At 36.7% G+C, this 20,621-nt stretch overlaps 1 protein-coding gene and 1 long non-coding RNA gene across 6 annotated transcripts in view; one reads left to right on the top strand and one right to left on the bottom strand.

Moving 5' to 3' along the window:
• Nucleotides 1–20,621, top strand: part of LOC149785237 (uncharacterized) — a 226,185-nt gene that overhangs the window by 47,093 nt on the left and 158,471 nt on the right. The window contains exon 1 of one of the 5 annotated variants that reach the window (XM_089979068.1): nucleotides 13,989–14,596. The exons of the other annotated variants lie outside the window; for them this stretch is intronic. The gene's annotated coding sequence lies outside the window, so the exon portion shown is untranslated. Of the gene's footprint in view, nucleotides 1–13,988; nucleotides 14,597–20,621 lie in introns of those variants that run through there. 5 annotated transcript variants of the gene reach the window in all.
• LOC149785238 (uncharacterized) lies at nucleotides 386–13,900 on the bottom strand. Its single transcript, XR_016413496.1, has 2 exons — nucleotides 13,529–13,900; nucleotides 386–1,364 (listed from the first exon to the last, which is right to left on the bottom strand). It is a non-coding gene; the product is annotated as an uncharacterized LOC149785238 (long non-coding RNA).

The following is a 20,621-nucleotide window of genomic DNA, read 5'->3' on the forward strand; positions in this document are numbered from 1 at the left end:
GCCACAAATTGTAGTATTGGGCATGGTGGCAGAGACGATGTGAGGAAGCACGATGTGAGAAAGCACATCGATTGCAAAAAACATGTAGAAATTGGGAAAATTAAGAATTCGCAGATTTGAGCTCTGTAATATTTTAAGCCATCGGCGGAAGACCTGCAAGCTACCAACGCTGAAGCATTATTTGTGAGTTTTCTTGTTGAACACAATCTACCTTTATCAGCTGGAGACCATGCTAAACGTTTGTTCCAACAAATGTTCCTGGACTCGAAAATCGCTTCCAAATTTTCCTGTGGAAGAACCAAAAGTGCTGCAGCTCCTGTGCATTCCTCACAGCAACAGTGACAGCGAAAGAGTATTTTCTCTAGCGAGGAAAAATAAGACAGACTTTAGGACCTTCTTAGCTGCAGAAAATTTGTCAGCAATTTTAATCACCAAGATCAACCAGCAGGCAAGAAGTCTGAACTGTTTAGAAAACAAATTTACGATCAAGCAGTTGAGGAAGTTCAAGCCTGCCATAGTATCATGTCTTGATAAATAATCAAAAGAGCAAGTGAAGTTTATGAATACCATAATAAATAGAAATGCAGATATATTTCTACATATATGTAGTGTTTTAGTTTTATATTGCGATCTTGATATAGTGTAGTAATGACGGTCAGAGTGGATGGAGTTATTGTTCACTAATTCATGTCCAAATTCACTACTTTTTATCCCTATTTTCATTAACTGCAAGCCTATAGATATGACTGATGGCAGTGTTGCAATAACAAGTCAGTATATTGTTAATTAACACACACTCAGCCCAAAAATTAAACTTAAAAATGTGAGATTATTGCATTAAGTACTGATTCAGATTCTGATGGCAGTGTTGCAGTAACAAGTCAGTATATTGTTCATTAATGAAAGAAAAAAAATAATTCGTCTTATAGTTCACTGCAAAGATTTTTTAAAAATGACATTCTATAGAATCTTTAGTTTCCTTCATGATATCGCTGTCTAGTGACCCCTGATGACATCCACCACGATTATTATGTTTCACACTTTACAGGTTCTCAGGTGTTTTTTGCCCCATATTTTCCTCAGAATCACTTAGTATTTTGCAAAGAATGGAGAACATCCTCTCTATATCAGTATTAGAATGGTATAATGACAGGACAACTGTGCCCAGTCTGCAAAGAAGTTCCAACTTAGTTTTCCTGTTGCTTACTTTGTAAGGTTGCTGACTGCTTTGTAATACTCCTCCACATTATGTTCACCCCATGGAGGATGTTCCTGACATGGACTTGCAATGTATTCCTGAATCTCATCCTCAAGGGCTACTTTCTCATTGCTCAGGTCCAAAAATCTGCTGGCAGGTTTCACCACTGTAAATGTATTTTAAAAAACTGATTTAGAATTGAAATAAACAATGAAAAAATACATTGTATTTATGCTTTTGGTGAAGAATTTATCCAAGAATCAATTATTTTGTAATATATTGTTAACTGATATATTGCATCAAGGGATTGAACTTAATTTATGCAAAGCTTATGAAATACTGTTGAAACACAAGGGAAACTCCAATCTGATTAAAATCAGATCTCATATGTCCTTCGTGAGGATTTGATGACAGCTGCTTAAGGGTCATGTTCTGGTGACCTTTGAATTAGCCAATGGAAGTGCAGCTTACAAAAATCTGAAAGTGAAGCAAATCATTTGGTACACATTCATGCTCCTATATCCACAGTGCTCTGTCTCCAAGCACAAAGACATAAGACTTCATCTGATTGGTTGATAAAATAAGTGATTATGATAATTAACATAGATTGCCAGAACATGACCCCTAAGCGGTTGCTGTCAGATCTTCATGTATTACAGTGGAGATCTGATGTTAAACAGATTGTGGAAACCCAGGACCTCTACTATTTGCCTGCACACATTTAAATTCTGATATTCAAGCATTATTTAATTTTGTAATATTATATATCTTAGCCAGTGGTTTCTTAGCATTGGGAGAAAGGACACTTTTCAGCATTTTGTAATGAATTGAACAAATTATTGAAGAGCTGTTCTTAAGTACTCCTCTTAAAACATCTTGATGAATAAAATATTAATTGAACTTGATAACAAACCATTGTTCTTAATCAAGTGTCTGCTGAAATCATCTATTATTGTTGGTCTTTCTCTAAACTTCCTCTGCCAAAGGTCTGCCGATTTTCATCAAAGAATCAGAAGACATCACGGCCACCTATTATTCCTTTATTACTTGTAACATATCCAAAAACATCCTACATTTGGCCTTATACTCCCCAAGAACAAGGTAATCAGTAGCATATTGTACACACTTGTCAACTGTTATTTTGCTCAGTGATGCATCATCGCACTGGCCAATGTAATGGTGGAACATTTCCATTCCACAGTAGACTGGTTCTAGCAGGTTTCTCTAATATGTTGATGGAACATGTGCAAATACAATGTTTGGGCTGATGTCTGTGTAATAATGTAAAAACACAAAAGTTCTTTTAATTTTCAAAACATGGTATAGGTTCAACTATAAAATGTTATGTGTGGTAGATGGCCTTTAAAATGGTATTTTTGGCCTACTGCAGGTAGACTAGCATGTAGGGGCCCCCGACTGGCAGAGTGGTGTAAAGCGCTCATTGTTCTGGATCACTGCCATCTCACCTTTGTCTGCATTTGTTTGAGTCTCAGGCTCAGCTAACGTGGGTACTTGAGAAAGCCTGCCAGTAGCTTCTTGTGGGTCGGTGAATCTACCCAGGGTTTTCCAGGGTTCTTCGTCACCATTTATACTGGCCACCATGTATGAACTATTTTGTGCTGAAAACCCTACAACAACAACTTGGTTGTGTGATAAAAAAGTTGCTGTGACCTTTTGGGCAGCATTTTTTGCCATTTATGCCCTCTGCCATATTCACAGAAGGTTATGAAGTGTTGTCCATATTCTTCCTTTCCTTTCCATCCAGTAATGTCTCGGATTCAGAGTGGTATATAGTAGAGCTGTGTACTACAACAAATTTTGTACACTGATATTTTTTAATGTACTGTGTGATACATATCACAATATACAGCAGTTAGGGACCAGCAATTCATTGTTCTTGAGTCAGGGTCTGATACTTTTTTATTTAATTTTTATTGGTCAGTAGCTGGAAAAATATCTTCCTCTGAATTATGACAAAATAACACCAAATTCAAAAGAAAGTCACAGTGTACCCCTCTCCCAGTAAACATAAAACACACCAAAACGAAAAAGTATTTAGTGGACATGAGAATTATGTAAAATTCAGACATAAAACAAGTGCACTAATAATTGTAGACAAATTTGCAGTCTTGCAAAGGAATAGATATTCTTAACACATTCACATACCCTGGTAAATAACTAAACTATTACATGTTTTCTTTTTTTTTTTTTAAATCCAAAAGATTTCAGAATGTTGGATTTGGCTCAAATTTTCACAACATTAAATTTGGACACTGCATTGGCTTACTTGATAATTATAATTATAGTTGTAATATTCATGATTAATTTGTGACAGAAAAAAAGATAATGTTTTAAAACATTTTTTCATAATAATAATAATAATAATAATAAATAATAATAAAGACTTTATTTAGAGAAGGTAACTCAGTTACAGAACTAATCTACCTTGAGGCCTTCTATCTGTTATTTACAATATATACAGTATATACAACATGATGTGAAGAGTCTGGCTTGACACTGAATAATTAAGTAATTTTAAAATTCAAAGTATCATGCCTGGAACACATGCACAGGCATCAGTGAAAACATGAACATATATAAAACATAAAATATAATCCTGCATGAATACTGTACTGAAAACATGCTGTTAATATCATTAAAGTTGTAAAAAATTCCTCTGGAATTTTCATACTGATGGAAGCTAGTAACCAGTACAGTGAAAAAGTACATAGGGTGTGTGATGTTTGTGATTAGGATTTTTAACGTAGCTTTAACAATTTTTCAGTCATATTGCTATGATGTCTGCAATGTGGCAGTTTATAGTGATGTCTAGCACTGGGGCATCATGCTGCAGACATGTAGGATGATGCCTCACCCAGTCACATTATCCTGACACCAGGCCAACCAGTCCTAACACTAACCTCTTAATGCAGAGCACCTAGCGAGGCAGCTGTTTGTACCATTTTTGTAAGTCTTTGGTATGACTTGGCCGGGGTTCCAACCCATGACATCCCACTTCTGGAGCGGTCTAAAAAGTACATTAGTACATACCACTCACTTCCAGTATGTATTGTTACATACATCCTTCCATTCGATCCTGTCATGTCACAGATTTCAGAGAGGTATATAGTGTTACACATCCATCCTTTCCATCCTGTCATGCCTGGGGGCCCAGGGGTGGGGGGTGGGGAGACGATTGGTCTTTTTGCTAGCCATTATTGATCACTGCCATTTCACCTCTATCTGCCAATGTTTGTATGTTGGAAAACTTGCTAGTGGTCTGTAGTTCCAGTAGGGTTTTCCCTGGTTCTTCCTCCACCAGTTATACTGGCTGCCATGAATAACCTAGCATGTGCTGAAAATTGGCATTAAACAATAGCAACAACATAATATCTGTCACAGATTTCTATGGGGAAGTAGTGTTGCTCATACCCTTTCTTTCCCATCCTGTCATGCCATATAATATCTCTCACAGATTTCATAGGGGTATATAGCATTACCCATATCCTTCCTTTCCATCCTGTCATAGCATATAATATGTCCGATTTCATTTCTAGTCAGAAACATTTGAAAAACAATATGGATTGGAACCATATTTGATTTGAGGCTTTAGATTGACATAGATCAAGTTCAATTTTCATAATTTTCCAATAGAATTTAACAGAGTTATGGTCCTTGTTTGACTTGTACAGGTGTTTACTGCTATGATTTCACCATAGTTTTTAGAGAATATTTCCCAAAAGTATGGGCTACCATCCAAGTTATTGATTTCATGAACCCACTCTTTTTCAGCAAAGTTGTTGCAATCCCGAGTTGTATTTATTAGGCTCGTTGGCTGAGTCATTGAAAGCCTTCAGAATGTTTACTGCTCTCTGTTAAGCATCTGTATGATTATGAGTGAGCCATCACATGTGTATTTTTGATTTTCTGTTGAACTGTTGACAAATAAAACAAAAGAAAAAGGATTTATGATCCTACTGAATAACAGCTGAGATGGTCTTATTATAGATGAAGGTATTCTTGAAGTACTTTGATCTTGCATTAGACAGTTTTGTGTAAACTAGGAACAGGATCAGCTGATTAGAGAATTAGTGATTCTAGAATTATCCAATTGCATAATTTGTTTCATCAAAACTGTTGATCTCACACAAGGTGTCAGTGTTGGTATGACATACTGTGATAGGTCACTAAAATTAGAGATCTGCACTTTGAGAAACTACAGGTCGACATGTTAGGGCAAACAAGCCTAGACCAGAAACTTTACCATTTGATTGGGGACATTTATGTTTTAGTACTATGCTATTCCTCAGAAAATCAATATTCAGCTTGAGTGATAGCCATTTTTCTTCTTCTTCTGTTTCTCCTTTCTTTTGAATCTTACCTTTTGTATTCATGTTTCTATTCAATCAGGACATAATTGGTGATGTTGATAATAGTCAGATGATGCTGATAGAAAAATCAATCATTTTCAAGTTTGTGATGTGGGAGGAGATCAGTATGGTCTGGAGTCCATGATGACAGATCTGAATAGAGCATTTTCAAAAGAGGGAGTTGCTTCCATTGTGTGCCATGTTGGAGCATCTAATTTTCATAGAGATATTTTAACAAGTTTTTACATGTACAGTATTGGATTCCTTTGTAATTACAAAAATTTCAATATTCACATGTGTAAGAAAATATTTAACTTGATGTACAGTGAAAAGTTTACAAGAGATTAATCTTTGGGACTGATCACAGTTGGCAGTAATGGATGTGGCTGTTAAATGAAGGTCAAGGTTTTGAATGTACAGTAGTCCTACTTCATAATGCAGTCCAAGGAAAAAAGAACATGTTGTAATGACAAACCTTATGGCAAGAGAGTGCAGCATTGTAACAGTTGGAACAGTTTTGACTGTAATCATAAGAATACCACAAGGTAAATTGCAGTGGCAGATTCTTGGTTTGAACTTTGTAATTACAATGAAGTTCTTCAGATTCCTCAAAAATGGCAGAAATGGGGAGACAACTACTGTGGGAATGGCACATTAAAAATTAGCATGGATGACATGTAATGATTTATAGTTTCAATAATAATAACAGTAGTTTATTGGAAAAGACAAACTTGTACAAAGATAAAATGCAAATATATGCTAACATAATATGTTTGGCAATAGGATTGGGAAGCAGGCAGGGCTTGACATTAGCAGTTGCACCATTTCTTGAAAGAAGTGAAACTAAGATTAGGGCAAGTGAAATGCTAAATAAGTTGAACTTGGCAAGTGATTTTCAGGTTGTGCAAATAAAGGTAGGAGGAAATGTTGGTAGAAGTTAAAACTCAAATGAAGAGAAGTAGATTTGTATTATACAATATTTTGCCCTTTTAACTCTTTTGATAATTACTAGACTTTTGCTTAAGTATTTCATTATTTACTTGAAACAAAGGTCGTCTATATGCAGTTAGTGTTTTAGTCTGCCTTGATCTGCGCCAAACTTTCGTGGATCATTTGTCCATCTCGTAGCACAAATATTTAGCTACTCCTCCTATAACTATGTGGAGGACTGCCATGAAACTTTACATACACATTCATCTCCATCATCTGCTTGGTCCTAAATGAAAATGGTGCAACTTGAACATCTCATATGGGCACATAGTAACCTTCCTGAAATTCTTATCACTGTTTCTCCTGAATGGATGGTAATATCAGCATGGGATTAAAGCTAAAAGACTTCCTGTGATGTCTGGGTGGTTTGAAATGAAAATGATGCAGATGTGACAATATGACCACCATGAAATCCAGCTTGAAAACCCCGTTATTGCTGCTTCTCTGATTGGATGAGTAAATGAACATGGGGGTTTTCACTGAAAGACTTGTGATGTCTAGTTGGTCCTAAATAAATATGGTGGAGATCAGGTGTCCAATGTAGATACTTTAGCAGCCAGCATGAAAACAACTTATTATCGCATGTCCTCCTAAACAAAAACAAAAAATTATTGATGTGGGATTTTCATCAGAAGACTGTTTATGATGACAGTTGGTCTTCATTGAAATAATGCTGATCGGACATTCATTATGGCTACTGCACAGTGGCCAATCATGAAAATCTTATTGTTGCTCCTGAATCGCTGTGGTGTTCTCTGAAAGGCTTCTTATGATGAACAGTTGGTCTTAAATAAAAATGCTGCTGATCTGACATACAGTATGACTATAGATTGGCCACAACTCCTGCTGAACAGAAAGTAATATTGATGTGGGATTTTGACTAAAAGACTTCTTATGATAGTACTGATTTGACAGACAAAATGGCCATTAGATCAGCTATTTTAAAACCTTTTTATTGTTATCTCAACTCCTTCGTTATGGTGGTATGTGTGTGTGTGTATTTAGTAGGATTTTTAACGTAGCTTTAACAATTTTTTAGTCATATCGCTACGATGTCTACAGTGTGGCAGTTTATAGTGATGTTTAGCACTGGGGCATCATGCCGCAGACATGGAGCATGATGTCCCACCCAGTCACATTATCCTGACACCAGGCAGACTAGTCCTAACACTAACCTCTTAATGCTGAGCGCCTAGTGAGGCAGCTGTTAGTGCCATTTTTGTTAGTCTTTGGTATGGCTCTGCGGGGGTTTGAACCCACAACCTCCCGCTTCTGCAATATGTTTGTATCAGTACAAGATTTTCATTAAAAAAATGTATTTTGATGTCTAAATGGCCATAAATGAAAATGATGCTGGTATGTTATCCATTATGTTTACCACACCAGCAATCTTACAAATCTTGTTATTGCCATTCCTCCTGAATGCAAGTCATATTTACAATGGGTTTTCACCAGAAGACTTTTTTATGATGTCTACTGGGTCTTATAAGAAAATAATATTGATCTGAGTTCAATAATGGGTGCCACAGTGGCTAGTTTGAAAATCTTAACACTACTTGCCTGAATGAATGGTCATATCACCATGGGATTTTCACTAAAAGACTTTTGATAATGTTTTGTTGATTTTCAAATTAAAATGACTCAGATGTTCAGTGGTCATCTTGAAAATTATATTTTTTGGACTTGTCTTAAATGGAAAGTCATTTTGACATGGGGCTTTTTATTGAATATGGCTGCCATGACATCAGTGTTCAAACTCTTGTTGTTATTACTCCAACTGAATGAAGATTATGACACGAGTTTTTCACCAAGACTTTTTTCTAATGATGTCTACTTTGTCACAAGTAAAAATGGCATGAATCTGACATGCGGTATTTCTAGCACTGAAGCTAATTTTAAAACCTTATCACTGAAGAATATCAAAGATGTTTCCAACACTCAAAGCTAAAAGGAAGAAATTATCTTATTTTCAATTCCTGTAAATTCTTTTCAGATAGTAGAGTGTCAGTCCCATTGAGGGACACTACTTTCGACACATTAACCACTGGTGGTACATTTAGTACCCTACTTCCTGTAGCGTCATTGTGATTTAAAATAACACCAAAGTGGGTGATATTACAGAAAAGTAGACAGATGTAGTTCTACAGTGATTCCAAACAATGTGGACTTTCTACTCGTGTTACAAAATACGGAGCGAAAAACCCGATTTTTTTACACCAAAAATTTGCCCATTGTCATAATTGGATTTTGTGTGAGGATTTTAGACTATTTGATCTCAGATCAAAGGCAGAACAGTCTGAACTGCACGTAGACAGTCGAACCTTTGCAAAAGTAGGACAAGTTAGGGATTTGGTATAAAAAGTGGCCTGGATATGAAAAAGATAGGTCCAATAAGTAAAAATTATACGGACTCCAACTTTTACCCTTCTGCACTTGCACGAGCGAAATAGCCAATGAAAAGCAATGTTTCCAACACAACTAGGCATCAGGCTAAACAAAAATCTCTTGGAAGCATGTTTGGATGTATTCAGAAGTAGCCCCAAAATGTGTTTCCTGCTTGCATTTCAGGCAAAAATGACAAAAGTCTCCAGTGGTTAATGAGTTAAAAAATATCACCAGTATTAATTCTGTGGTGCGTCAGTTAGTTTTGTAACAATTTCTTCTCTTTTGATTTGATCAAAATAGGGTTGAGGTAATGTGTTATTCAGGGTAAATTGAGTTCTGTGAGAACTTGCCTGACTTTGATCTCAAATACTAATGTTGAGCTCTGGAGGATACAAGCCCCATTAATACACTCTCCAACCAAATTTTAGGTTCTGGCAGTATTGTGTTAGTCAGGGCAAAAGAGTCTGAGAACTTGCCTGACATTGATATCAAATATTAATGTTGAGCCCTGGAGGGTATTAACCACACATAAATACACTGACACTTTAACATTTAGAGCTGGAATAAAAAGCTGTTGTTGTATAGCCCAGGATGGTTTTGCTGACAAATTAATGATTGGCACAATTTATGGCATATCAGCACATTGAAGGCTAATTGCAAGGCACTTGGAGAATAATGTCTTGAATAGGGACACCATGGCAGCCAACATGGGTTGGTGTGGGCAAATTTCAAACTTTCAACCCAGTCTGGCATGCTAACCACTGGATCACCATGGCATCTGTAGAAACTGTTTAGTGTATATGTAATAATTATCATTTATGTTTTGATTATTCTTAAGAATTTTTTTCAAGTTTTAATGGAAATTTTACTTATTAATTTGTCAAGTATGCAACTGTTTTTGTGTGAAAATGTCGTTTTTTCTTGCTCACTCTTAAGAAGAATATTTTCAGACTTTTAATAGGAAATAAAATCCCATTACAAAACATTTAATACAAAAATTTCATTATATTTCTTTAGATATGAGGTGTATGAAATGTGAAAGGGTATGATATAAAATAAAAATGGAAATGATGAATTTCTCTGTAGTTTTATGACAGTCTCTTCCCCAAGGGAAGTATTACAAAAATCGTATTTTAAAATCAGTAATACCCTACCTGTTGCTGTTGCATAGCTAGTAAATTCTGGGAAGAAAATACCCAACCATATTCTGTTCTTCCAGTAGGGTAAACCAGAATCTTAAAACCCCACAGAAAACCCAGTGTATCTGGGACATGTGTGAAGACCCTGATCATTTATATTTTTGGGTCCTCATGCAGTAATGTTCAACATCATTTTTGTAAAGAAGATTAGCCACTGGTTTGTGGGTCAACAAATGAATTATATTAACTGTCATGTGTGGTATAGTTTTCATGACTGTCAGGATTATATCCTACTCGTGTGTATCACTTTAAATAATCCCTCTTAGTTTTAGACAGTTGTTCCAGACATGTGCATGTCTTGGAAGTTTATTTTCCCTTTAGTATTTCAAAATTGGTTGTATTTTTATCAAAATAATGTCTAAGGAGCAATGGTCAGGTTTGTTAACTTTAATTTCCCCGTCTTTGCATTTTGCTGTCTTGTGACTTGCCACTTATTTAATTTACTTTATTTTTGTAATAAATTTTGAACATTTTACTTGGCAAGAAAGTTGCACAGCACACCCCCATTTAAGTGTACATGTAAGAGGACAGATGTCTGTCCATTTTGTAGCCTTTGGTCTGATGAGATATGGGATCTTGTAGAGAGTCAGTGAACCTACCAAGCAAGGAAGAAGGCATCGTTTTCTTCTGAGTTCTGGGTTTTATTTGAGTTACTTGGGCTTCAGAGAATACTTAGCCCAAGTCTCATGGGAGACTCCACGGATTAGTGTTTTAGTGTTCCTGTTCCAATTGGAGGTTATAAACAGGTGGAGAGAGCTGTATCCTACTGAGAGGGGGGAGCTGCACTGCCCCCCCCCCATCCCATTCCATGAGGGTAAAGAGCAATTCTGTAGAGGGTGCGTCTTCCCCCTACTGACCCAGTTTGGTAAAAGCAAAAAGACTGACAGTAGGGGTGTAGCAGTACTCATTCAGTCCCAGGGACCTGTTGTTGGCAATATAATCTTTGGACTGCATATACATGTAGTATGGAGATATGGATCAGGCCAACCCAACCCCCAATTCCAGACTACCTTCTCATCTACTGGGAACTGGCTTACAGATGCCAGATTAGGGCAGGGGATCACATCAGCATCCACCCTTCCTTATCATTCATCTAAATCCCTTTGGGATGAGGGGCCTTCCTCCACAAGGAAGCAACTGGCCCTTACCTTACCTGAAGCCACTGACTTATGGACCAGGGCTGCATAGTAGTGAGGTCATGTCTATGGGTGCTAGACCTATGTAGTTTTATGAAGTTGGTTCTAAAATGAGGGTGGGATTAGACCTTTTTCCCTAAAACACTTGAGGTGGATATAGAGTTGCCTAAAACCACGAGAAGAGGCTACTGCTTTAAAATCAATTAACTCTGTGTGGAGTTACCAGATAAAGTTTTTTTTACCACCAAGACTCCCTCCAAGCAGAGAGACACTGTGGCCTTCCTCCACAAGGAAGCAATTGGCCCTTTCCCTACCTGAAGCCGTTGACTTATGGACCAGGGCTGCATAGTAGTGAGGTCATGTTTATGGGTCCTAGATCTACATTGTGTTATGAAATTGGTTCTAATAAGAGGTGGAGATTAGACTTTTTCCCCCAAAGCACTTGAAGTGGATAGAGAGTTGCCCAAAACCACCAGAAGGAGGGCACTGCTTTAAAGTCAATTAACTCTACCACCAAGTCTCCCCCTAAGCAGAGAGACACTGGGTCATGTAGTCCTGCCTCCCAGGAGAGTGCAGGATGAAGATGCCTTTCTGTCCTCAAAGCTAACAAGTTTCTCAGAACATTTTTAAGTAGAACTGGAACTAAATGAAAATGGTACCAATCCAGAATCCATTATGGCCACTATATCGTGCTATTAGTACACGTTCTAAATGGAATGTCACCTTAAAATGAAGTTTTCGTCAGAAGACAAATTGATCTGACCAAGGCTGCCATAACAGTCATCTTGAAAATCTTCCTGTCACTACCTCTCCTAAATGGAAAATTATATTGATAAAAGGGTTTTACCAGAAGACTTCTTTTGCTGTCTAGTAGTCTTAAATGAAAATGGTGCTAATAATTATAGAATATGGTGTTATTGCTACTCTTCAGAATTGACGATCATATTCATAGAGGTTTCCTCCAGAAGATCCCTTATGCCATCTAGTTCATCTGAAATGAAAATGATGCCCAGCAGACATCCAATATAGCTGCCACAATAAACATATTGCAGATCTTGTTTTTATCATTCATGGATTGTCATATTAGCATTGGGTTGAGATACAGGAATGTGTTCTGGTATATTTCATGCCTCTCATTTTCATGACATCATGCATCAGTCAAGTGTTTTTTTCTCCACAAATGCCCAGCTCTCTAAGATAGGACAGTGAAACTGGGTTACTTTTGATGTCTGCCCAGTAACTTTAGTCTTAAAGGTCATTTTGTTATTGTGATTTCATTATTGTGAATTTCTGTGACTTCATTGTAGGCGGAGGAAGAAATTTGCTGACTTTGCTTGTTTCCTTGGAAAAAAATTTTGTGTCTACTGCCGGTTACTGTGTTGGTATCCATTACCAGGATTTCATGTACCCATACATGGCTCAGCTGATGATGTATGTAAACAAATTTTGGTGTTGACCAAACAGGAGTTGAAAATTCAGTGTGATAGAAATGGCAACTGAAAATTTTCATCCAGTCAAGTGTTTCGGGCTACACACACTATTGGTTAAGCTTTTCAGTGGTAGATATCAGTATTGAAGTTATAAAACTTTATTTTCCCTTAAAAATGCCCATTAATGGATTGAAATTGCTGACAAGGAAAACAGAAGTCAACAGATTTTATGATGATAATATAGAAGAGTTGGTTATTGCGTGTAATACATACAAACATTTCACATGATGCAGTTATAACTGTTTTTTTTTCATATTTTTAAATAAATCAGTTCTTACTCTGAATCTTGAGCTCATTGAAGCTTCTTTCTGATCAGTATGTAGGATGTTACTTTAAATCAGCACTATGTAGCCAGTATTGTGCTGATGTGCTGTCAAACCCTACAACTATTCTGCTCAATCAGTATGCCATTGCAGTGTCAGCAAAAGTCATCAATGCGTGTGATTAGTAGGCTTCAATAATATGGATATTCAAAATTTCTTTACTAAATATTTTTATAATAAAAAAAACAAACATTTAGAAGAATGTGTATTTACAAAAAGAAAGGGAAACATTCTCAGTATTCTTTAGATTTTAAACGTGGAGTTTCTGATTCATCAAAACTACAATTGAGCAAAGCCAATGTGACAAAGGAGAGAGAGAGAGAGAGAGGGAGAGAGAGAGAGAGAACTTTTGTTTGCTTAGGTGAACTCAGTTTGCCTTAGTGACACATCCATGTATTCATTTGGTTCCAGATAGGGAAATCAAAATTTTAACTAACCCACGGGCTTTACACGTCTCGTAAAGTGAATCTCACTTTCAAAATTTTAACCAAGCGTCTTTGAAGAATAGGGAATGAATACAGCCACAACTATTTCCTTTCCTTTATAATTTTGAACAGGTAGATACTGCCTTGAGCCAAGTATGATTCCCTCACTGAGCCCCAAATTTGTTCACAATAAAACCTCTTCTCACCATTGGACTGTAAATAGTTTTCACTGAACACTGCTATCAGAATCAAATATCTTTTGAGTTGGTTATTGTCCAGAAAGTTACATATTATAAAAATTTCCACGTTGAGCCACAAGGCTATAATATGATTAAAAAAAACACAACAACAATATGTTTGAAGCTATATGTATGTGGTACCACTTTAAACAATTTTCGTTGTCATTTGCTGTTGGTTTAGTTTTTGTCGTACCCCATAAGTACCTCTTAATTTGTGAAGAAGGGCCTATGAATAGCACACGGCACTGATCTGCTATTCATTCCTTGGGCTGGTTCCATTTTTGTGGGTCTATGGAATGTGGGGGGGAAGGAAGGAATACCAAATTGTGCTTTTTCAACTCCATGATTTAAGCAAGTGACTAGAGTATGTAGTTTAGTGCAAGGGAGTGACTAAGTCTGCCCCCAATCTGTGTACCACTTGTGCTGTGGTAAAGTTCTTTTTTTATGGGAGTGTATGTGTGTGATCATGTTTGGATATATACATACACACAAGTGCAAAGCGATAGCTTTATAGAGTGCAATGTTACTGAACTCGGAGATAAAAAAAATAACTCTTGTGATAGGTAGGAGATGTATACATGTGATCTCCAGCGCAGGAGGTGTTGATTTCAGACTGAGTGTTGTCTATTTCTCTGGATGATTTTGAGCTGACCTTTTTTATATATATAAAAAAAATGTGCTTTGTTTTTGGAAACTGAAATTGTTCTGTAAGAAAAGGATTACCTGTGTATAAATACAACAGACTTGGTGTCCATGACCAGATCAGGGTAAATTTATGGTCTCTAAGAAAAGGATTACCTGTGTATAAATACCCAGACTTGGTGTCCTGGACCAGATCAAGGTAAATTTGTAGACAAAGCCATAATATTAAAAGAATTGAACCCGGTTTCGATGACATATATATATATATATATATATATATATATATATATATATAATGGGGTGAGAGGTTCCGGTCATGATGTACTGCTTACTTTGTACTGAATATATCTATCAAGTTAAAAATTGAAAAACGTATTGGCTTAGGTTGGAGACTGGGCCATTGTTTGCAATAATGTCACGTCTTGGGTATACAGGTGTCTGTTTTAAACTGTACTCCTTAGCATCAATGACTCAATTTTGGTATGAATTTGTGTGGGGTCATTTTTAAATAAACAAAAAGGAAATGTAAAGTTCCTGATGTTGGTATAGGGACTTCCATGGGAAATATGCAGTTTGAGGGGAGATAGTGATCTTATTAAACTCAAATATATTCTCCAACTTTTGATCAAATTTATCTCCATTATTGTTTCTCTTGCTTTTTCATTTCTTTTGTTTTGTTCCCATTATTGGTGCACACATTTGTTTCTTCTGTGCTTTGAAACTTGTGGGAAGGTTCTTAAATTTCTTGATTTTGAAGAAACATTGACTTGTTGAAATGGGTCTAGGTTGTATGAGGGTGAGTTGTATATATTGGGGCTTTATAAAGATGCATAACTGCAATGTTGCACTTTAAGTTAGTCCAGGATGGATATTTTTTCCACCCCAGACACCCACGGTCCCCCTAAATACAGTAGATTTCCATATCATGATTATCACAGGGGCACAGAGGTATATACAATGTCCCCTAGACTGTCAACACAGGTGCAAAATGCCACTGTATCCAATTTATTCAACCCAGAAAAGGTTTTGTGAAGCCTGCCTTTTGCAGTTGGTAAGACATACTTGTAGCTGTCACCTTTTCAGGAAGCACCTGGCGTTAAATCATCAAAATTCTGTTATAAAAGTGGGTGTGTGATTTGGATTTTTTTACGTAGCTTTAACAATTTTTAAGTTATATCGCTATGATGTCTGCAATGTGGCAGTTTATAGTGGTGTCCCACTGTGGCATTCTGTGATGTTCTGCTATGAGTTGGGGTGGGGTGCTCCCAATATTTAATTTAAATTGCTATGGAACTCCCACCCTGGCTCATTTTTGTAGGAAGTGAAATTAGTGATAGAGACAGGTAAAGCTCAGAGGCCCCAGTCAGCAGTGCCGACAGTTAAATTATTTAGAACCCAAAGGTGAAATTCAAAAGAATAACAATTTGAATTTTAATTTCTCAACCAATCTTCTTCCTCTTGACCATGTAACAACCTATTTCAGCATGTGATTATGGTGTGAGATGGCTTTCCCCTGTACTTGGTTTCTATTCATCTGTGTTCTACTCTGCCGATTCCTTTCCTCCTTCCGTACTACGATTCTTCCTGTACTCTTCCCCTTCTTGTCTCCTTTTCTCCTTCTCTCTCTCTCTCTCTCTCTAGCGACTAGGCTTGTTCTGTGCCTGCTGCCTTGTTCTATCCTGTCTCCCCTCTCTGAGACTCGGGACTTAACTACCAGGTAGTTCTGTCCCCAAAAGCTTCCTGCAAAAAACACAAGATGTTAGCATGTTTCGTTAGCCATTTTGCCTCACACTAAATCAACAATCAGTCATCAGATAAAGACTATCTACATCTTCAGTCATGCATTCATGCACATCGAAAACCCCACATGTTCTTATGGAAAACAACGTTGCAATAAAGAGCGGTATCCTACTTATCATACAGACATCACTAAATTGCGTCACATCAATATATATATATTATATACAATATATTCTTAATCTCATTATTCTGAACAATATCACAACAATCGGACGCATTTCTGTACATTACACTCCCACAGGTGTTCACAACTATTCAAATGTCCATATTATTTAATTTTACTGCAACCAATTCAAGTTGCAAAATCTAGAATATCACATGAATAGATACACTAGTTTACTACGAAGTAATCAAATAGCGAATTACAATATTAATTCTGACTGAAATTGCAATCTACATCATCATAGCTCATTTCTCAAGTACGCATGTAAATTAAACAATACAAATGTAATTCTACATACTAACGATTCTAGTAAGTAAATATACATACTGCACATAATTACATTTACAATGCCGTAACATTCTGCAACAATCAAGCAAATAACTCACTGACCTTTATGAAGCTTTCTGTCCTTAGAATGTACTGAGGGTTTTCCCGCAGTTCACGAGTGGCTTCCTCGGAGTATATTGCTGCTTGTCCAGTACGATGGCTTACAATCACTAATTCGTTCCCAGCCCAAATGACTTAAATTCTGGTTTGAATTGATGGCCTCACCTTTCCTCAGTTCTGATTGGATATCAATTCTACCCCAGTCGGTCCAGTTTACAGTCTAGCCTTAGGCCATCTGTCAACACATGGAGATTTACAACAGCAACAAGGGTCCTATGTTCTAGAACAAAACTTCTAATGTCTAAATGTGAATTGTGACACCCAACGAAGCGGGGCTCTTGTACAACCACAAATCGCTACGATAGCTGCAGGGTCTACATATACACATGGCTGCTAACCTATTCCTTTGTTCCTGACTTACGTAATCGCGGGCAGGCAAACGTGACACCCACCAAGTCACATTATCCTGACACCAGGCTGACCAGTCCTAACACTAACCCCTAAATGCAGAGCACCTAGCGAGGCTGCTGTTAGTACCATTTTTATAAGTCCTTGGTGTGACATGGCCAAGGTTCGAACCTGCAACCTCCCACATCAGAGACATACACTTTTACCACTAGGCCATTAGAGCGATTCCTGTTATAAATGTTTCATGCTAAAGTTTTTGAAATTCATATGTGGTTGAGATACTGCCTAGCACATTTTGCAGGTGACACCTTTTCTGAAACACTTCTTTAAAGATTCCTTGAGAATAAAAAAATTTGTGACTGCTTCAGCACTCTCTATACCTATTAAATAATTAGAAATGAAGAAAAATTGCTTTAGAAAGGAGGGATACTTATTGCTATACGTTTTGTTGTTGGTTTCCAGTTAAGCTGCAATTATCAAAAACTTAGTAATTGCAGGTCTGGAGAATAATTTGCATTAAAAAGATTTTCGTGAATGGGCAAACCGTTCTGGTGGTTAGAGTGTCTGTGTCAGATGCGGGAGGTCGTGGGTTCTAACCCTGGCCTAGTCATACCAAAGACATGAAAATGGTACTAACAGCTGCCTTGCTTGGTGCTTAGAGGTTAGTGTTAGGATTGGTGTCAGGATAATGTGAGTGGGTGGGACTTCATACTATTTGTCTGCATCTGTTTTTTTTGTTGTTGTTATCTTGAAATTGTTCAGTGTTGAGAATGGCCTTTAACACATTAACCCCTCGTGACGAGTTAACATGGCAGGAGGTAGTAGCCTACTGCCGAGCTCTGTAGCATCATGGTCATGCATGATACACTAAAGTGGGTGGTATTATAGAAAGGTAGACAGATGTTTCTCTACAATGATACCAAATAATCTGGAATTTCTAATTGCACTACAAAATACAGAGGAAAAAGCCTCATTTTTACGACCCGAATTTTTTCTACTCAAAATTGGCTTGTGGTCGGAATCTGATTTTGTGTCCGGATTTTAGACTTTTTGGTCTCAGATCTAAGGCAAACTGGTATGAACTGTAAACAGACAGATGAGCCTTTGCAAAAGGTAGGATAAGATGGGCATTTGGAATAAAGAGTGGTCCCCATACAAAAATAATGGCTCTGTTTAGCAAACAAAAAAAAAGGAAAGAAAGAACTCCCAACTTTTACCCTTCTGTTCATGCGAGAGCCAAATAGCCAGTGAAAAACGATGTTTCTAATACAACTAGGCAGTATGTTATTGAAAGATCACCTGAGATTTGGTGTTTTTGGATCTATTCAGAAATAGCATTCAAAATGTGTTTCCTACTCAAATTTCAGGTGAAAACGACAAAAACCTCCATGGGTATATTGGAAATACAACAATTAGGTCAGTACACATAAAAGTGCACCACCTACTACTGACAGACCTTAAAGAGATGCAACAGATGTTCATATGTTCATCAATAATGCATCATATCATAGGGGTTTGTATTGTGAATTACATTTATATGTGACACCAATGTATTTTTTCACCCCTGCTTTGTATGATGTTTGATTAATCCGGAAAGAAATTGGCACAGACCGTGCATCCAAAATTGCTGCCACAGTTGCTGTCTTTAAAATCTTATTGCTGAATCATATTGAAGATAATTTCAATGCTCGACAGTCAAAAAGAGGTACATGTATTGTCTTAGATTCCCAAAATTTCATTTTGGTCAATAGTGTCATGTCAGTCACTTTAGGGGACTGATATTTTAGCATACATTATTATTTTGTAGGCCATACTTATTTGACATTTTTAAAAATAAGTTGATTTTCTTCTGTCTATAAATCTCATTGTTTGGGGAGCCAGAGTAGTTCAGTTGTTATAGCATCAAACTTGTAATGCAAGGACTGGGTTAAATACCAGCCTGTCTGATGCTTTTTTTTTTTGTTTCTTGGGTAAGGCACTTAGCCTTCATGATGTGTAATTAAAGTGCTGCAAGTGCCATTAAAAAAAGTAATCAACTGTCATGTGTTTTTATTTGTAGTTTTTCTTGCATATACAGATAGCAAAGATTTGCCCATTTCCATTACATTCCTAGGGCTGTCAAGAAAATCAAGGGTGAATATAGGACACATGGTACTAATGGTATGGAAAAATGGCAACCAGCCTGAAAATGGGTGAACCTAAAAGAGTATATATGGTTTAGGTTGACCAGGATTGATCAATAATGTAAGTTTTGTTGCAGGAAAAAGAATCTTTTGAGAGTTTATCCTAGTTGTAAGTGAAAAAGAAAATAGAGATATTGTTTTATTGATGGAATTTCAGTCCTTTAACAGTCTTGAGTTTGGAACACTCATTACTAAAATTAGCACCTGACTCTTTCTTGCGGAATTGAAATCACGTTTCAAACACATGCAGGTCCAGAAAATGCCGCGGCTCATATCCTTTCCACTACACAGAAGCTAACATCCAGGTTTCATCTATACTGATAAATATAGGTTTGATCATGAGCACTCGAAAATTTTAAGTTATTGAATATATTTTTAATATGGTGTTTGCATAGGTTTACTATGGGGACTGAATTAGTACTGTGAGCCCTGCAGTTGAAATGGTAAAGCTGTTTGGTTATGCTGTACATGTGTTGACACGATTTTCAGCTCTGAGAAAATATCATTTGGATAACATATCAAATGTACAGTACATGTACATGTATCTAATGTATACAACTCAAAGATCCCATAAGCATAAATACCTTATGAATTTCTAGTTGACATTTATTTACATGTAGTACAATGCAGGAGATAGTCAAGGGATTGGGTCATTGTTGCTTCAAGGAAAATGGGCTTAGAAGATTAAATAACTTGTTCTTGGATAGTTGTAATGTACAAACTCTGCAGATGTATCATCAGGATCTTAAATAGGTTAATAGTGGGCTAGATCCACAAAATGAGGTAATCTTTCATCTGATTGACTGACCATGCTGCTGCTATGGAGATGAAACTAGCAGTTTGCATATTAAAGCATGGGAAATAACTTGTTGTCAGGTCAATTGATAATCACAGGTTTTGGGTTGTGATAAGAGTTCTACTTCATGGAAAGTATTTTTAGATTTGAAAAATGTCATTTAATAAAGCAGAATTAATTAATTTCAATAGAACTAGTTATATTAATTAGCAAATAATGCATCATATGGATCCACTTGAATTTTCTGTAATTGAAAGCCAAAAATGGGTAGGTAATAGGGTATTTCTGATATCCATTTATACCATATAATGGTTGGGGATGTATTTTACCAATGTTTGAAAAGTCCAATTTTTGTTATCAGTATGCCATTTTGGTACATGCTGAGAGCCAATTCTCAATTCCATGCTGCCTACACAATTAAGAGACAAGATGCTGATCTTGAAGGATCATTACCTGAAAAAGACTATACATAAAGCTTGCAAATGAA

The sequence above is a fragment of the Sinohyriopsis cumingii genome, chromosome 13, assembly GCF_028554795.1.
Source record: "Sinohyriopsis cumingii isolate HCF-2022 chromosome 13, ASM2855479v2, whole genome shotgun sequence".
NCBI lineage: Eukaryota > Metazoa > Mollusca > Bivalvia > Unionida > Unionidae > Sinohyriopsis > Sinohyriopsis cumingii.